Source organism: Chiloscyllium plagiosum, unplaced genomic scaffold (assembly GCF_037043375.1).
Source record: "Chiloscyllium plagiosum isolate Xiang-an unplaced genomic scaffold, Cpla_swu_hap1 HiC_scaffold_10, whole genome shotgun sequence".
In the NCBI taxonomy this organism is placed as follows: Eukaryota; Metazoa; Chordata; class Chondrichthyes; order Orectolobiformes; family Hemiscylliidae; genus Chiloscyllium; species Chiloscyllium plagiosum.
The window spans coordinates 33,733,494-33,752,502 of record NW_028270148.1 but is presented as its reverse complement, the minus strand read 5'-3'; the positions used below and the strand labels follow the sequence as shown (position 1 = coordinate 33,752,502).

Here is a 19,009-nt window from a genome sequence, read left to right as displayed (position 1 = left end):
GTGGTGCCACTGTTTAAGAAGGGTGGTAAGGACAAGCTAGGGAACTATAGACCAGTGAGCTTGACCTCGGTGGTTGGCAAGTTGTTGGAGGGAATCCTGAGGGACAGGATGTACATGTATTTGAAAAGGCAAGGACTGATTCTGGATAGTCAACGTGGCTTTGTGCGTGGGAAATCATGTCTCACAAACTTGATTGAGTTTTTTGATGAAGTAACAAAGAAGATTGATAAGGGCAGAGTGGTAGATATGATCTATATGGACTTCAGTAAGGTGTTCGACAAGGTTCCCCATGGGAGACTGATTAGCAAGGTTAGATCTCATGGAATACAGGGAGAACTAGCCATTTGGATACAGAACTGGCTCAAAGGTAGAAGACAGAGGGTGATGGTGGAGGATTGTTTTTCAGACTGGAGGCCTGTGACCAGTGGAGTACCACAAGGATCGGTGCTGGGCCCTCTACTTTTTGTCATTTACATAAATGATTTGGATGCGAGCATAAGAGGTACAGTTAGTCAGTTTGCAGATGACACCAAAATTGGAGGTGTAATGGACAGCGAAGAGGGTTACCTCAGATTACAACAGGATCTTGACCAGATGGGCCAATGGGCTGAGAAGTGGCAGATGGAGTTTAATTCAGCTAAATGTGAGGTGCTGCATTTTGGGAAAGCAAATCTTAGCAGCACTTATACACTTAATGGTAAGGTCCTAGGGAGTGTTGCTGAACAAAGAGACCTTGGAGTGCAGGTTCATAGCTCCTTCAAAGTGGAGTCGCAGGTAGATAGGATTGTGAAGAAGGCGTTTGGTATGCTTTCCTTTATTGGTCAGAGTATAGAGTACAGGAGTTGGGAGCTTAAAAATGTGTTGCTGGAAAAGCGCAGCAGGTCATGCAGCATCCAAGGAGAAGGAGAATCGACGTTTCAGGCATGAGCCCTTCTTCATGCCCGAAACATTGATTCTCCTTCTCCTTGGATGCTGCCTGACCTGCTGCGCTTTTCCAGCAACACATTTTTAAGCTCTGATCTCCAGCATCTGCAGTCCTCACTTTCTCACAGAAGTTGGGAGGTCATGTTGCGGATGTACAGGACATTGGTTAGGCCACTTTTGGAATATTGTGTGCAATTCTGGGTCTCCTTCCTATTGGAAAGATGTTGTGAAACTTGAAAGGGTTCAGAAAAGATTTACAAGGATGTTGCCAGAGTTGGAGGTTCTGAGCTACAGGGATAGGCTGAACAGGCTGGGGCTGTTTTCCCTGGAGCGTCGGAGGCTGAGGGGTGACCTTATAGAGGTTTACAAAATTATGAGGGGCATGGATAGGATAAATAGGCAAAGTCTTTCCCTGGGGTCGGGGAGTCCAGAACTAGAGGGCATGGGTTTAGGGTGAGAGGGGAAAGATATAAAAGAGACCTAAGGGACAACGTTTTCACGCAGAGGGTGGTACATGTATGGAATGAGCTGCCAGAGGATGTGGTGGAGGCTGGTACAATTGCAACATTTAAGAGGCATTTTGAGGGGTATATGAATAGGAAGGGTTTGGAGGGATATGGGCCGGGTGCTGGCAGGTGGGACTAGATTGGGTTGGGATATCTGGTCGGCGTGGACAGGTTGGACCAAAGGGTCTGTTTCCATGCTGTACATCTCTATGACTCTATGACTATGACTAATTAGTGGACAAAACTGAAATTAGTGGACAAGATGGATATTATCTGACATTATCCAGTTTGGTAAGAAAAGTATATCTGTACTTTATTTGTTAAAGGAGCAAGAGGGTGGAAAGGTTTGGTATTCAGGGATCTAAATGTTTTTTGTATATGAGTCAAAGACAGTTACCATGCAGCAGCTACAGCAAACAAAGGCAAAATGTGTTAACCTTCATTACAAAAGCATGTTAGTTTAACAGTGAAGACTGCACAATGAGATGAGCTGATGCTATTGCTAGACAAGTTAGATCGCAGGCTGAATTTTGGCTGATAGATCATATTTTGTTTTTGCTTTGATTTTAATTAAGTGATCTCTCAATGAACGATTGAATGGAAAATGAAATACGAAAAATATAAAAGAAAAATACAATAAATGAAACTTTTACACATTAAAAGATTCTGAAACAGTTGGTAAATATTCACTCCAACTCCAGCATCCCATTACAGTTTTCAAATGCCAGAGAGAGTTCTCGTCTCTGTCCTAAGGAGCTTATGACTTAGCTATAGCTTCAGTTCCCAGTCATGAGAATCAGGTAGCCCCTTCCTTGATTCATTATATAAATAAGCACAAACATTTATCAGAGTTCTGGTACGTATCATGAGGACTAAACTCTTTACGCTGAGGTAATTTTTTTTAACAATTCTGAATTATTTTCTTTCATTCTCTGGAGCAAATGCTTTACGCATCCAACCTCAGCTAAGAAGCTTACAGAACAGTTCAAACTGAAACTAAAAAAGTTTGTTTTATGTTCCCTTAAGCCCAAAAAGTTCCAGAATTTTTTTTATCTGGAAGCATAATGCACTACTGCTGTTTACATAGTTCATTGTAAAGTCTCCAATGTAAACACAAACTGAGTACTCCCCAGGAAGTCATCTTCTCACACTGTTATAACTGAGTTTACCATGGATACATAAATACTTACAAGTTAGACCCCTACAGGCATACAGAAAACTCATCTACCACCAATTCAAATTCAAAAATCCAAACTCAAAACTAAATATTAAAATATATACAAATCTCACAGATGATGTCACACTATGTCTGCAATACTGTGTGCAGTTTTTGTCTCTTACCGAAGGAGGGATATAGTTGGTTTGGAAGGAATGAATTCGAGGTTCAGAGACTGATTCCAAGGATAGGCATGTGGAATCTGCTTGAATAGGGTGGATTTGGGGTATCAGCTTTATATAAGATTAAAAGAAGGACCTTTTTTTTACATAGATTAAAGCAGCACAACAGAATGTGAAAGTTGCTAGTTTAGGGCACAAATCATCCCTCTCCTGGTGGACTGGTCAGTCGCTGGTGTAGGTTTGTTTGGTATTGAATTGACTTTTGAAAGGAAAAGGTAACAGAAGGTATATTTGCAACCAGTTCTAAGTTAGGCACAATGCAAAATGAACTAGTTAAATAAATAAGTGATTTCTTGGGGGACCCATGAAGGTATTATCCTTTGAAAAAAGCATGAATACAGTGGAACCTTCTGTTTTCTCTGAGATTTAGAGGAATGAGAGGTAATCTAATTGAAACACTTAAAATGTTTGAGAAGCTTGATATGGTAGATTCTGGGCAGATGTTTCCTCTGGCTATGAAGCCTAGAACTAATCATCACAGCCTTAGAATGTATGACCAAGATGAAGAGGAATTTATTCATACACAATGTTGTAAACCTTAGGAATTCTGTGCCACTTAGGTTGTGAATGGAATTGTTGAGTAGGTTCACGTCAGTTTGACAGATTTTTGGACAGAATGAGATCAAGGAATAACAAGGTGGTCTGGGAGTGTGTATCTGAACTATAAGATCAACCATAATCTTATTGGTTAGTGAGACGTACTCAAGGGGCTGAATGGCCTACTGCTGGTCCACTTTCTTATCCTTGTTTAAAAAACAATCCAAGAGCAGAAATTCACATCTGTTCTGTAAGCAATTACCTATTACTACTTCAAGCTGGCTTACAGTTAAGGCACTAAATAAATAGCTCCTAAAATGTCCTTTGTATTGAGGAACTAAAATAAAGAAAATTGAAAACAGATTGAAAAACAAGTGCAGTAAAATACTTAGTTCCAATCACCCCACTAAAGCAGAACTTTATTCACATCTGGCCTTTTGCATTCCACTAGCCTCTTGTGGTTTGAATAAAATTGAACTTTTACTACTGGAAAGAAAGAAGCGCTTAAGAGTTTTCAAAATTACAAAGAAATTGGAGAATATAAAGATTTCATTTCCATTGGTTGATAAGTCAATCATGAGAATCATCAGAATTATCATTAGAAGAATGCACTTTTAGCAACAATTAACCTCTGCAGCAAATGGAGTTATAAAGTATTGTTTTCAAATAGGAATGAAGGGTACTAGCGTACGAAAAAGCATTTGGTCAGATATCGTGGGAGATAAATTATTGTGAAGCTGGGCTGAGTGTTCACCACCTGTCAGCTGAAGCTGTTGTATTAAATAGTAAACATCATTAATGTTAAAATAATAATATGGAACCTCATTACATACAGTGTCCAAAGTGAAATTTCCATACTTCTGTGTTTTTGGAGATTAGCTGATTGGTTCTCTCTTTAAGGAACTGAATGCTTTGAGAAGAGTCTGTGTTAGAGCGAGTTAATGTGTGCTATCTCATATAGGTCAGTCCCAGAGACACGTTTCAATAAAAGCAAATATTGCAGATGTTGGAAATCTGTATTAAAACAGAGAGCGCTGAAAATGCTCAGGAGCTCTAGCAGCATCTGTAGAGAGAGAAACAGATTTACAGTTTTGAGTTGATTCTGACTTCTTTAGAACTGGAGGAAAATAGAAATGTGATTCATTTTATGCTGTTGAAGGTGGAGAAAAAAGATTAAAAGAACAGGTCTGGGACAGAGAAGATAGCAGAAGAGATAAAATTGTAAAAATGTCATGGAACAAAAGACAAAGGGAATGGTAATGGTTGTAATGAAGAAAAAAATCTATTCCCAATGTGAGCGTGAATGACTGAGCAATGAACAGCTCAGACTGAAATCAGAAACATGAAAAACATTAAGCCACACTTGTGGCAAAAAAAATCTAAGGAGGGGACAAATTGAAATTGTTAATCTCAGTGTTGAGTCTGGAAGGCTGCCATATGCCTAATTGGAGTGATGTTTCTCAAGCTTTACAATGAGCTTCACTTGAGCACTGCAGCAGGGCAAGGACAGAAATGTAAGTATGACAGCAAGGGTTTGAATTGAAATGGTAAGCAACTGCATGGTTATGATCATGTTGGCAGATGGAATTGAGATGCTGTACAAATCAGTCACCAAGTTTGTACTGGAGACTGCTTTTTGAGCAGAAAATACAATTTGCTAATTTGAAAAAAGAACAAGTATGTTACTGCTTCATCTCGGAGAAGTGTCTGGAGTGACGAAATGCTGCAGACTGACACATTCCAGGGTCCAGGACTATGTGGTGAGGGACACACTAAAACTTGGGCAGCTGCTGCCATGGTACAGTGGGGAAAGACCACTGTCCAAGCTCTTTCTGCCAAAGTTAAATGGAGGTCTGTTCAGATATTGGACCCTCCCAATGCCTCATATATAATCTTGTACAAATAAGAGGTGCCTTTGGTTTGTTTATTGGGTAGAGTCAAATTCCAAAGTTTGTTTCAAAAACAGAAATTACTGGAAGAGCTCAGCAGGTCTGACAATATCTGTGGAGAAATATCAGGGTTGACGTTTTGGTCTAGTGACCCTTCTGAAGTTTTGAAGAAAGGTCACTGGATCCAAAGTGTTAACTCTGATTTCTGTACCCAGATACTGCCAGACCTGCTGAGTTTTTCCAGCAATTTCTGTTTTTGTTTCTGATTTACAGCATCCGCAGTTCTTTCAGCTCTGATGTTTGTTTGTTTCTTCATATGCTACTGTACAGAACCGAGCTGCTGCTTTTGTGACTATGTATGTATATAGAGATATTTTATGAATAAAATATATTTTTAAAATTAAAAAAAAGTTTGAAGCATTGGATGTTGAGGAAAGAGGTGGTAAAAGTTCAGATATTACATATCCTGCAATTACATAGGTTCTGTGAAAGGGAACAAGATGAACAAATGCACTGACCCACTGACACATGCATTTTCTAATATGTCATTTTCTTTCTCATTCCCAACTGTGGTTTAACTGGAAAAACAATAGTGTTACTTAGTGAGAGGACTTTGTAGATGGTTGCTCTCCCAAGACGTTCCCAAAGCCTCCTACCAGAAGCTGTGAAAAACCACCAAGATGAGTCATTTCCTTTTGATTTTTCAAGCCCTAATCTGTGTGGCATCTGTATTTGGCTAACTTGACAATAAATAGCTCCCAAATAGAGCAAGGGCATTTTGTAACAAATATGAACAAAAACAGGAATTGCTGGGTAAGCTCAGCAGGTCTGTCAGCATCTGTGGAGAAGAATCAGAGTTCACATTTTGGGGCCAAGATGTTAACTCTGATTTCTGTCCATCGATGCCGCCAGACCTGAGTTTTCCCGGCAATTTATCTTTTTGTTTCTGATTTCCAGCATCAGCCGTTTGTTTTTATTTTGTAACACTTTTACTTGAATGTATTCTGTTCTTTATTTTTATACTTATTCCAGAGAGTTTGAAAATAAAATCAGGTAGTTATACAGCAGCAATCTGAGTGACTATTCACCCCTAACATGTAGTGGTCATTACCTCCATTAGACATGACCCAGATTGAGAATGAAACAAGGACGGGAACTATGTTTAGGCCGTGTTAGAATAGTGACAGGTAGCCTGGGTGTTACAACAGCATTAAAACTAATTACTTTGAAATAGAATCAATGCTTACCATCCTCGAAGAGATGGCCAATATACTTCTTGTCCTGAAATAAGAACAGTAAGAGACACTCAACAGGCCTGGCAGCATCTGTGAAGAAATAGGGAACTTTCAAAGGGAAGGGAAGGGGTGATAACAGAAGGGCAGGAAATTGAGTAAGTGTAATCAAGGGAGCTGTGAGAGTTGGCGAGCTTATAATGAAGACAATGTTTAATACTGGACTTCTAAAATTGGGTGAGAGAAAGTGAACTTGGTTGATTTTAGTATAAAGTCAGAAGACACACAATTCCAGGTTGTAGTCCAACATGTTTGTTTAAAATAACAAGGTTTTGGAGCACTGCTCCTTCATCACCAGTCTAACACCAGTATCTCCACATCATGGTTTATAGTATACCAACTGTAACAATGCCTGAGCTAACTGAATACAGCACAGTGTGATATTTTAGAACATTCTGATATGATGAAAACTGAAAGAACTGTGGACGCTGTAAATCAGAAGTTGCTGGAAAAGCTCAGCAAGTCTGGCAACACCTGTGAAAAGAAAGTAATGATAACGTTTAAGATGTGATGACCCTTCATCAGAACTGATGTAGCTAGGAAAATGTCAATTTATATGCAGAAGATGTGCAGAGGAAGGGGTAAGGAGTAAACGATAGGTAGGGATAGAGCCCAAAGAGAGAGAACAGTTGGACAGACAAAGGATTGGATCATGATCTGGTTAGAAGGGTGAATAGCTGTTAATGGAGACTGTTAGAGGCTAACAAAATGTAGTATGTAATGGCAGGAGACAGTGAGGTCTGCAGATCAAAGTTGAGAGTATATTGCTGGAAAAGCACAGCAGGTCAGGAAGCATCCGAGGAGCAGGAAAATCGATAGTTTGGGCCGGAGCCCTTAACCAGGAATGAGGAGAGAACTTGGGGAATACAGTGAGAGAGTGACTCACTGAGATTTTTGTAGAGAGAGGCGGAGAACTTCTTCAAGGTAGGCATCCTTGGAAGAGGCTTCGCAGTAAGGTTGAAATCAACTAGGAGACAGTGAGGTCTGCAGATGCGGGAGACCAGACTTCAGAGTGTGTTGCTGGAAAAGCACAGCAGGTCAGGCAGCATCTGAGGAGCAGGAAAATCAACGCTTCGGGCTGGAGCCCTTCATCAGGAATGACAGTCATTCCTGATGAAGGGCTCTGGCCCGAAACGTTGATTTTCCTGCTCCTTGGATGCTGCCTGACCTGCTGTGCTTTTCCAGCAACACACTCTCAAGTATGTAATGGCAGACTATGTGATAACAAGGCCTGGTGTGTTAAGGGGCTAGGACATGGGAGAGTTCAGGCCCTAAAATTATTGAATTCGATATTGAATCTGAAGGGCTGCTGGGTCCTCAAGCAGAAAATGAGATGTTGTTCTTCCAGCTTGCGCTGAGCTTCTCTGGAGCACTGCAGCAAGCTTGAGACACAGATGTTGGCCAGGGAACAGGGTGATGTGTTAATATCCGTTTGGAGGTGGCGGAAATGTCGTTGGATGATGTGGTTTATGCGAAGGTTGGTAGGGCGGAAGGTGAGCACCAGGGGGGTTCTGTCCTTGTTACAGTTGGAGGGGTGGGGTCTGAGGGCGGAGGTACGGGGTGTGGACGAGATGCGTTGGAGGGCATCTTTAACCACGTGGGAAGGGAAATTGCGGGTTCTAAAGAAGGAGGCCATCTGGTGTGTTCTATGGTGGAACTGGTCCTCCTGGAAACAGATACAGCGGAGGCGGAGGAATTGGGAAACCAAACGGACCACGCCACCAGGGATATATATCCCTCCCCACCCATTTCCGCTTTCCGCAAAGACCGTTCCCTCCGTGACTACCTGGTCAGGTCCACGCCCCTCAACAACCCACCCTCTCCTGGCACCTTCCCCTGCCACCGCAGGAATTGCAAAACCTGTGCTCACACCTCCTCCCTCACCTCCATCCAAGGCCCCAAAGGAGCCTTCCACATCCATCAAAGTTTTACCTGCACATCCACCAATATCATTTATTGTATCTGTTGCTCCCGATGCGGTCTCCTCTACATTGGGGAGACTGGACACCTTGGAGCAGAGCGCTTTAGGGAACATCTCCAGGACACCGCACCAATCAACCCTACCACCCAACACTTCCAACTCCCCATCCCACTCTGCCGAGGACATGCAGGTCCTGGGCCTCCTCCACCGCTGCTCCCTCACCACCCGACGCCTGGAGGAAGAACGCCTCATCTTCCACCTCAGAACACTGCAACCCCATGGCATCAATGTGGATTTCACCAGTTTCCTCATTTCCCCTTCCCCCACCTCACCCCTGCTCCAACCTTCCAGCTTAGCACCGCCCTCATGACCTGTCCTACCAGCCTATCTTCCTTTCCACCTATCCACTCCACCCTCCTCTCTGACCTATCACCTCCATCCCCACCCCCATTGACCTATTGTACTCTATGCTACTTTCTACCCCCCCCACCCCCGCATTTATCTCTCCACTCTGCAGGCACCCTGCCTCTATTCCTGATTAAGGGCTTTTGCCCGAAACATCAATTTTCTTGCTCCTGGGATGCTGCCTGACCTGCTGTGCTTTTCCAGCACCACTCTAATCTAGACTTTCCCACTTTAACACACCATGTGTTCCCTGGCCAATATGTCTGTCTCAGGCTTGCTGCAGTGCTCTGGCAAAGCTGGAAGAATAATACTCATTTTCCATTTGGGGATCCTGCAGCCCTCTGAATTCAATATCGAGTTCAGTAATTTTAGGGCCTGAACTCCCCCATGTCCTAACCCCCAACCCCACACACCAGACCTTGTTATCTGATGAAGGGCTTTTGCCCGAAACGTCGATTTTTCCTGCTCCTCAGATGCTGCCTGAACTCCTGTGCTTTTCCAGCACCACTATAATCTAGCCCCTCGTTATCACACACTCTACCATTAAATACTGCCTATTGCCAGCCACTAACAGTCCTCATCAACAGCTATTCGCCCTCGCAGTCAGGTCGTTATCCACTCCTTTGTCTGTCCTTCTCTCTCTTTGGGTTCTGTCCACCCTATTGTTTACTCCTTACCCCTCCCCCACCCAATCTTCTGCATATAAACCGACTTTTTCCTAGCTACACCAGTTCTGAGGAAGGATCACTAGACCTGAAACATTACCTCTGATTTCTTTTCACAGATGCTCTCAGACCTGCTGAGCTTTTCCAGCAACTTCTGCTTTTGATTTTGATATGATGGCCTGACATTGGCAGGGAAATTGGATTTGCATTTGATCTAATGTATTTTCCTGAAATCATGAGTATTGAATTTGAATAATCAGTCTGTGGGTAAAATATAATAAAAAGATAATTTTCCAACCACATTTTGTAATGTGGCTTGGGGAATGTATTTATTGGAAGCTACTGCTGCCTTTGTAATTCAATTTTATAATTACTTGCAAAGCATTTTTTATAATGAATTATACATACAAAGCATTGTCTCAGTACTTATTGTGAAGATTCGACCTTGGACCCTCTCATCAAACTTGAGTTGCTGAAACAATCCCTCTTTTTCTTTTCTCTCTGCCACCCATAGTTAGCTTGAATCGTCATTTGGGAATTAGTATGTTATTCCTATCTCAGAACTTACGTCCATGAAATTTGACCTTGTTTCTACTACTGCTTAGAGTCACAATTTTTAGCATTCTAGGAATTTGCCAAGATCCCCTGCTCTGTTCCTGCTTGCCTCAGTGTATCTTCTCTGTACAAAAAGTATCCCTGATCTTAATGCAACATCAGAAAGAAATCCTTAGCACAAGCATCTATCATGCAGGACAAGCAATATAAAGGCAAAGTACTGGGATGTTGGAAATCCAAGATCTGAACAAATTCAGAAGTTTACCAGATTCTGTGGAAAACATACTTCACAGATGTTGCCAGACCTGCTGAGTGTCTCTTACTGTTCTTATTTCAGGACAAGTAGTATATTGGCCATCTCTTTGAGGATGGTAAGCATTGATTCTATTTCAAAGTAATTAGTTTTAGTGCTGTTGTAACACCCAGGCTGCCTGTCGCTATTCTAACACGGCCTAAACATAGTTTCCGTCCTTGTTTCATTCTCAATCTGGATCATGTCTAATGGAGCTAATGACCACTACATGTAAGGCGTGTCATATCTGAATAATAACTCAAATTGCTGCTGTACAACTATCTGATTTTATTCTCAAACTCTCTGGAATAAGTATAAAAATAAAAAGAATACATTCCAGTGTAATTGTCACAAAATGCCTTGCTCTATTTGGGAGCCCTTTATTGTCCAGTTAGCCATATACAGATGCTACACAGGTTTGGATTGATAAAATCAAACAGAAGAGGCTCAGCGCTTCTGGCAGGAGGCTTTGGGAGAGCAACCATCTACAGGCCCTCTTAGTAAGGAGCACTATTGTTTATCCAATTGAACCATGGAATCAGAAGGAAAATGACTCAATAGAAAATGCATTTGTCAGCTGGAAAAGAAGCAAAAAAAAAGACAGGTTTGAAAAATAAAACTCTCATTCCAAACAACAGCAACTTGCTGTTAATCTAGTAAAATGAAAGCCCAAGGACCTGATGAATAGTTAAAAGCTGATTTGCATTTAAAATATGAGGGAAGCTTTGCAGCCAAGTGTAAGATCGAGGTGCAGTTATAAGCCATGTTCAGGCTCCTATTGTTTCCCTGGAACTGTGTTTTTTTACGTATTGGGAGAAAGACAAACTAATTTAAACACACCACTGGGGTTGATTTGAGAATATAAAGAAACGAGCAATTGTTGTTTGCATTGACTATCCACCCAACTGTATCCCTTCAGAACTGCAAAGGAGATATACCCAGTTGACTCCTGTTGCTGTCTTTCAGTTAATCTGGAAGCATTCTCTAAAATGTTTAACCTGTTATTTTCTTTTGGACTCTAATTGACCTGCGCGGGTATTTTCAGCACTTCCATTCATGTCCTTAGTTTTTTTTAAATTTCCTTGTCTGGTGTCCTACAATCCGAGCAGAAAGGTAGATAACTGGTTAACTTGCGTGGAGTGCTACAAAACTCTCAAATCACTAATTTCAAAGAATGTCAGTGACTTCCTTTCATATATGGTTTTGAAAATGCTTTGTTCAGTTCAGTAGGCTTCTAACGTAAGATCCTGCGTTTCTCAAAAGACCCCACTGTTTCTCATGTTCCAACCATTGTTTGTTTATTGGGTATGACGTACCATTATTTGTAGTCTGGGTGGGGGGGGGGGGCTGAGTTGGCTAGAATACTGCATTCCTGTGCTTCCAAAGTTCAACTCCCACCCTTGGCCCCTGTTCAGATTTGACTATGCTTGAATGGTTTGAGGTTTAACTGACTCTAAACTGAGAGGCCATTGTGATAGTTGCAAGCAAGAGGGAAGAGGGAAAGACAGGGCAAGAATTTAAACCATGTAATGAGATCAATTTTACCTGTGTTGCCTGAACTGAATGTTTGAACTTTGAATGTTTCTGCAACTTTTTCTTTCAACAACACACCAGCAACTTGAAGCTTAGCTGTAGTTACCATAGCATTTTGGAATAGTTAGTATAAACAAAGATAGGACTATTAGCTACAATTTTAAACATATTTGTAGATTACATCCAAAGCAGAACCTCTACCCTGGAGTAATCAAAAAAATTCTATCTAGATTGAGCAAATAAAATTTAATTTGATATAACCCAGTCTGCCAATTGAGCTAACAGTCTATTGATCCAAAAAGCAATGACAGGGGTTTAATAGATCAGTCAGGCTTTCTGTTGTTTGACTGGAGTGGTAGATTACCCTCTTACACATGAGGCATTGGTTTAAACCCATTCCTGACTGATATGATTAAATTTTCCTGTAGTTTTGCATTTGGTTATGTAGTTACTGCATGAAACGAATATAAGAAATCACAAAATAGGTAGTACCAGGTTTAGGTTCATTGTATACTTTTTGACTCTGATCTCCAGCATCTGCAGTCCTCTCTTTCTACTTCCCCAGCTTGGCAGTGTAGACAAACCACAAGATTTTTTTTCTCTTTTGGGGAATGGAAAATGCTACTAGAGCAGTAAAATGTACTATTGCAAGGTTTTAAACTGAAATTGAATTAATTTGAGAGCAAATTACAAATAGTTAACCCTGAATCTTGCATGACGGTCAATGTTGACACTAGTTGCTGTTAGCAAAAGGTCGGTCAGATTAAAACTCTTTTATGCTTGCAAACATCTTAAAGATTGTACTGTAAGTGCCATTAGATTGAGTAAAGTAGCATGTCACCTACTCTTGATATAATCTGAAACAGAGACAGAAATTTGATAGCAAGTATAGCACAGTTCCAAGGTTAACTGCTGGGAATGTTGTATAACAAAAAAGCCTGTCTTTTGAAAAGCAAATTTCAGTCAACCTTACTTTATGATCATCACTGGACAAGAACAGGTCAAAGTAGCATGGGTCACATGTAATGGAAAATCAGCTTACAGAGGAGTATTGTGAACTGGCCCACCTTAATTTTAGATATTCAATTATATCAACTGATTTTCAGTCAGAATGAAATGCATCTTAAACTAAATTAAATCTAAACTAAGTGGGAAAAATCGCAAAATGAATAAGTTAAACAAGAAACAAAATAAATATATTTCCAAGTTTTCAGGTGACACTAAGTTGGGAGACTCAGTAAGTCATGTGGATGGGAAATGGAAATCACAAAGGGATGTAGAAAGACCAAGTAAATGTGCACAACTATGACAAATAGAGTTTGAAATGTGGATCTCTGAGGTCATTCACTATGGGTCTGAAAGCAATAAATCCAAATATTTGCTTTGTAACAAGAAATGAGCAACTGTGGAGGAGGGAAAGAATTCACTGATTTGTCCCAGTATACACAGCATTTAAGTCTAGTGTATGATTTCAAAAAGGCAAATGAAATGTAAGCCTTTATCTCAAGGTGGTTGGAATGGAGGTGTGAAAATGGTGCTTCAGTTGTACAGTTGTATTTGTTAGACTCTATGTGGAATATTCAGTTCTGGACCCCAAACCTTCAGATAGATATCTTGGCCTTGGAATCAACTTAATGGGTTAAATTACAAGGACACATATTCATTAGAGTTCAGTAAATTGAGAAATGATTTAATCACAATACTTACAATGTTAAATGGTAACATAGGTGCCCCCACAGTACCCTTGCTCCCAGGATTTTGACCCAGTAGTGGTGTATTTATTAATCAAGATTGTGGTGCATGTCCCCATGCACCTACTGTCTTCATTCCAGAAAGCTTGAGAGTTCATGGATTTTTTAAAATTCACTTTAGTGTGCGGGCATCATTGGTTGGGCCAGCATTCAGTTACCCTTGGGAGATGGCAGTGAGCTGCTGTCTTGAACCACTGCAGTCCATGTTCTGTAGGAAGACCAACCATACCATTAGGAAGGGAATTCCAGGATTTTGGTCCAATGATACTGAAGGAACAATAATATATTTCCAAGTTAGGGTGGTGAGTGGCTTGGAGGGGAATTTGCAGGGTGGTGATTAAGTTGATTTTCGGTGAGGTAATGTGGTCTGGACCCAGAAATTAATGTAACAGCAAGGACCTGATCCTGGAATTAAAATCCTGACCGTAACTTTAGTATGGGCCTCTGGATGACTAATCCAGTTATATAACCACTGTGCTACCATTCCAATCGTTGAACTGAAGGCAGAACAGTTCAAGAGGCTGAATGCTTAATCCTGTTCCTATAGTCCTTTGAGAGGCTGGTCAGCAGGATAGAGAAGAGTTGTAATAGATGATAAATAATCAGATATTGCAAATAAGTCAATAATAAAGGCTAGAAATGGAGTTAAACACACCGATGTTACTTGCAACATGATAAATCGCCAAGCTTACAGCTTGATCAAATGTAAAGGAGAATAATGGGTCAGTAAATTTTATTACATTAGTTGGTTAATGAAATCTCCTAGCCTGGTAGAAAGAAAGGATAAATGGGGGATGTTAAGAAAACTCACTTATAAAGGGAGAGAGTTACATAAAACCCAACTTTGCTTCAACTGTGAAAGGTTGAAGGTTTGAAATTACAGTGGTGAATTACTTCTCTGTAGAGTCAGATTATGCATGTCCAAATAGAGTGACTCATTCCTGCTGTATTTCGGAAATGTACGCATACCACTGTAGGCTGCTATTTTGAAGCTAAGAATTTTGGACTGAATCCATTACCCAGATGTCTTTGTGGCTTCTTAGAGTGAGAGAGTTTCATTTGTGAGAGTTCTTGACTTTTCTGTGGGTGCGGCTGGTAAGTCCAGCATTTACTGCCCATCCCTATTTGCCTTTGAACATATGGTGAAATACTTTCTTAAAGCATAGGCTGTATGATAAAGCTACTCTTGTGCATTGTTTGATCAGGAATTGCAAGGTTTTGTTGATAAAGAAATTACAATGCCTTTTGAAGTCAGGATGGTCTGTGACATTACCATGTCCCTACATAGGCAATAGAGGTTTGAGGTTTGCAAGGTGCATCGAAGAAACCCTGCCCAGTTGCTCCAGTGTATTTTAAATATGGTACACATTGTAGCCATGATCAAGGTAGAGGGAGTGAATGTTTAACTTGTTACTGGGATGGTGATCAAACTGTTGCTTTGTGCTAAGTGATGTTGAATTCTTAATTGTTATTGGAGCAGCATTCATCCAGGCAAATGGAGAGTATTTCATGATTTCCATCATGTTCCTGGTTGTGCCTGTAGATGTTGGAAAAGCTTGGGAAGTCAAGGAGCAAATTATTCACCATTGAATTTCCTGCCTCTGACCTGTTCTTTGACCACAGTATTTATATGGCTCATGCAGTTAAGTTTCTAATCGATTAGGACCCCTCAATCTCATCACAGGTTGATGGATGATAAATGCTGAAAAAGTGTTGCTGGAAAAGAGCAGCAGGTCAGGCAGCATCCAGGGAACAGGAGAATCGACGTTTCGGGCATAAGCCCTTCTTCAGGAATGAGGAAAGTTTGTCCAGCAGGCTAAGATAAAAGGTAGGGAGGAGGGACTTGGGGGAGGGGCGTCGGAAATGTGATAGGTGGAAAGAGGTCAAGGTGAGGGTGATAGGTCAGACTGGGGTGGGGGCGGAGAGGTCGGGAAGAAGATTGCAGGTTAGGAAGGCGGTGCTGAATTCGATGGATTTGACTGAGACAAGGTGGGGGGAGGGGAAATGAGGAAACTGGTGAAATCTGAGTTCATCCCTTGTGGTTGGAGGGTTCCTAGGCGGAAGATGAGGCGTTCTTCCTCCAACCGTCGTTTTGTTGTGGTCTGACGATGGAGGAGTCCAAAGACCTGCATATCCTTGGTGGAGTGGGAGGGGGAATTGAAATGTTGAGCCACAGGGTGGTTGGGTTGGTTGGTCCGGGTGTCCCAGAGGTGTTCTCTGAAACGCTCCGCAAGAAGCCGGCCTGTCTCCCCAATATAGAGGAGGCCACATCGGGTGCAGAGGATGCAATAGATAATGTGTGTGGAGGTGCAGGTGAATCTGTGGCGGATATGGAAGTTTCCTTTGGGGCCTTGGAGGGAGGTGAGGGGGGAGGTGTGGGCGCAAGTCTTGCACCTCCTGCGGTTGCAGGGGAAGGTGCCGGGAGTGGAGGTTGGGTTGGTGGGGGGTGTGGATCTGACGAGGGAGTCACGGAGGGAGTGGTCTTTACGGAATGCTGATAGGGGGAGGGGAGGGAAATATATCCTTGGTGGTGGGGTCCGTTTGGAGGTGGCGGAAATGACGGCGGATGATGCGCTGTACATGGAGATTGGTGGGGTGGTAGGTGAGGACCAGTGGGGTTCTGTCCTGGTGGTGGTTGGAGGGCCGGGGTTCAAGGGCGGAGGAGCGGGAAATGGAAGAGATGCGGTGGAGGGCATCGTCGACCACGTCGGGGGGGGAAATTGCGGTCCATGAAGAAGGAGGCCATCTGGGTTGTGCGTTTTTGGAACTGGTCCTCCTGGGAGCAGATGCGGCGGAGTCAAAGGAATTGGGAGAATGGGATGGCGTTTTTACAGGGGGCAGGATGGGAGGAGGTGTAGTCCAGGTAGCTGTGGGAGTCGGTCGGTTTGTAGTAGATGTCCGTTTGATTCGGTCGCCTGAGATAGAAATAGAAAGGTCGAGGAAGGGGCGGGAGGAATCTGAGACTGTCCGGGTGAATTTGAGGTCAGGGTGGAAGGTGTTGGTGAAGTGGATGAACTGTTCAACCTCCTCGTGGGAGCACGAGGCGGCGCCGATACAGTCATCGATGTAGCGGAGGAAAAGGTGGGGGGTGGGGCCAGTGTAGTTGCGGAAGATGGATTGTTCCACATATCCTACGAAGAGGCAGGCATAGCTGGGGCCCATGCGGGTGGGGTCATGGTCAAGGGAGCAGTAGGAGGAGGTATCTGCGAGCTAGCGTTTGGCCTCAGCGGTGTAGAGGTCGGTTAGCCAAACTACTACCGCGCCTCCCTTGTCTGCTGGTTTGATAGTGAGGTTGGGGTTGCAACGGAAGGAGTGGAGGGCTGCGCGTTCCGAGGGTGAGAGGTTGGAGTGGATGAGAGGGGTGGGGGAGTTCAGGTGGCGGTTAATATCGCGGCGGCAGTTGGCTATGAAGAGGTCGAGGGCAGGTAGGAGGTCAGCACGGGGTGTCCAGGTGGATGGGGTGTGTTGGAGGCGGGAGAAGGGGTCGTCAGAGGGTGGGCGAGAGTCTTGGTTAAAGAAGTAGGCACGGAGGCGAAGCCGGCGGAAGAATTGTTTGATGTCACGCCGCGTGTTGAACTCATTAATCCGAGAGCGTAGGGGAATGAAGGTGAGGCCTCTTCTGAGGACTGATCTTTCATCCTCAGAGAGGGGTAGGTCTGGAGGGATAGTGAAAACACGGCAGGGCTGGGAGCTAGGACCTGGTGTGGGGCTGGAGCTGGGTGTGGGGGCGGGGATGATAAATGCTGAGGGACGTGGTTAGATTTTCTCCTGTTAGAAACGATCATTGAATGATACTTGTTATGGTTAACATTACTTGCTATGTATCGGCCTGAACCCTGAAGTTATTCATGTCTTACTGCATATGGACATGGATTGTTTCATTGTCTGGACTTGCAAATAGAACTGATCACTATGCAATAATAGGAGAATAGAACATAGTAAATAGGAAACTGAGTGGTCTTTCAGCCCCTCCTACTGCCCTGTCAGTCAACTAGAGCTGATATTCTACCTCAGTGCCATTTTCCTGTACTGTCCCTACATTCCCTGATATTTTTAATATCAGAAATCTAGAATGGACACCAACTTTAGAAACATTTATACTTGAGATGATTAACCTCTAACAGATCGCAACTATCTTCCTTTGTGTTAGATATGTCTCCAGACACTGCCATTTTTCTCCTGATCCCTGTTGAAAAGTTTTGCACTCTATCAGTTGTTACTTAATTTCATATTCTCTGGAAGTCAGCTCTTTTGTCCATATATGGGTGAACGCTGTATCATTGTCAACATCTTCCATCGCTTTGCAGATGACTGGAAGTGGTCTTGCTGCCTTACAATATCTAAAGTGTGTAAAGACCATTTTTTTCCCTGTATTTTTAATTGTGGCCTGAAATAAGAAAATAACTGCTTTAAAAACTAAGGATTGCTGGTTATTTTGCAAGCAAGTAACCTGATATCTATTGCAAGCATTGTTTACACAGCTGCTTGTTCAATGTAGACTGCAGACAAACTGGAACTGAAGTCATGTGGACAGATGCAGTTTTAGTTGCTACAAGTAACTGTTTGGTCTGTTGACGAGTTGATCTATAATTGATGACAAAGGCCTTTGCATGGTAACAACTATGAGGTTGGTCTCAGGGAGCTGAACAGCTTGGACCTATGAACAAGATACAGAAAAATCACCAGGTCTCCTCAAACTCAGGAGCTACCTCTGTTCTCTGCAATAAAACGTGAAGGCTGTAGTAAGCCGTTTATCTTTCCTTCAGCTGTTGTTGAAAGCTGTGGCTTTTACTTGATAAGTCAGAGGCACTTTATAAGTGAACCAGACACTCCGAATTCCTGCAAATCAATGAAAACTTCCAATCAAGGAAGATTGAGAAGCAGCATTCTGACCAGCACAAGAATCAGAAGAATTATCTCAGGATCCACTAAATTGTGAAAGAGAGTAACTTTATTTGTCATTCTATCATATACAGCTAGTACAATAAAAATGAGACAGCGTTCCTCCAGGACCAAGGTGCTACATGAACACACAGACTGCACGAGAGTAGCATAAAGTGCAAAACATGCAACACAGCATAGTAATTCCTGACAAGACCAAGACAAGACCTTGGCTCAGTATGGACAAATTACAATGTAGCAATGAATGATCATTAATAAAACATTGTTTTAGCTGCAATTCAGAAAGTCATCTGAAAATTGCAAATGGGATAGAGTGTGATCACACAGTGTTAAGGAGTCTTCCCAATCTTTAGTTCCATCCATAACACCCATATGTATTCCTTCTGTCTGTGTCTGTGTGTAAGGGAGTTTGTATGGGGGATTAGAATTTTACTTACAC

At 42.4% G+C, this 19,009-nt stretch overlaps 1 protein-coding gene across 2 annotated transcripts in view; it reads left to right on the top strand.

Moving 5' to 3' along the window:
* Positions 1 to 19,009, top strand: part of LOC122552723 (tetratricopeptide repeat protein 7A-like) — a 417,993-nt gene that overhangs the window by 338,606 nt on the left and 60,378 nt on the right. The window lies entirely within an intron of this gene.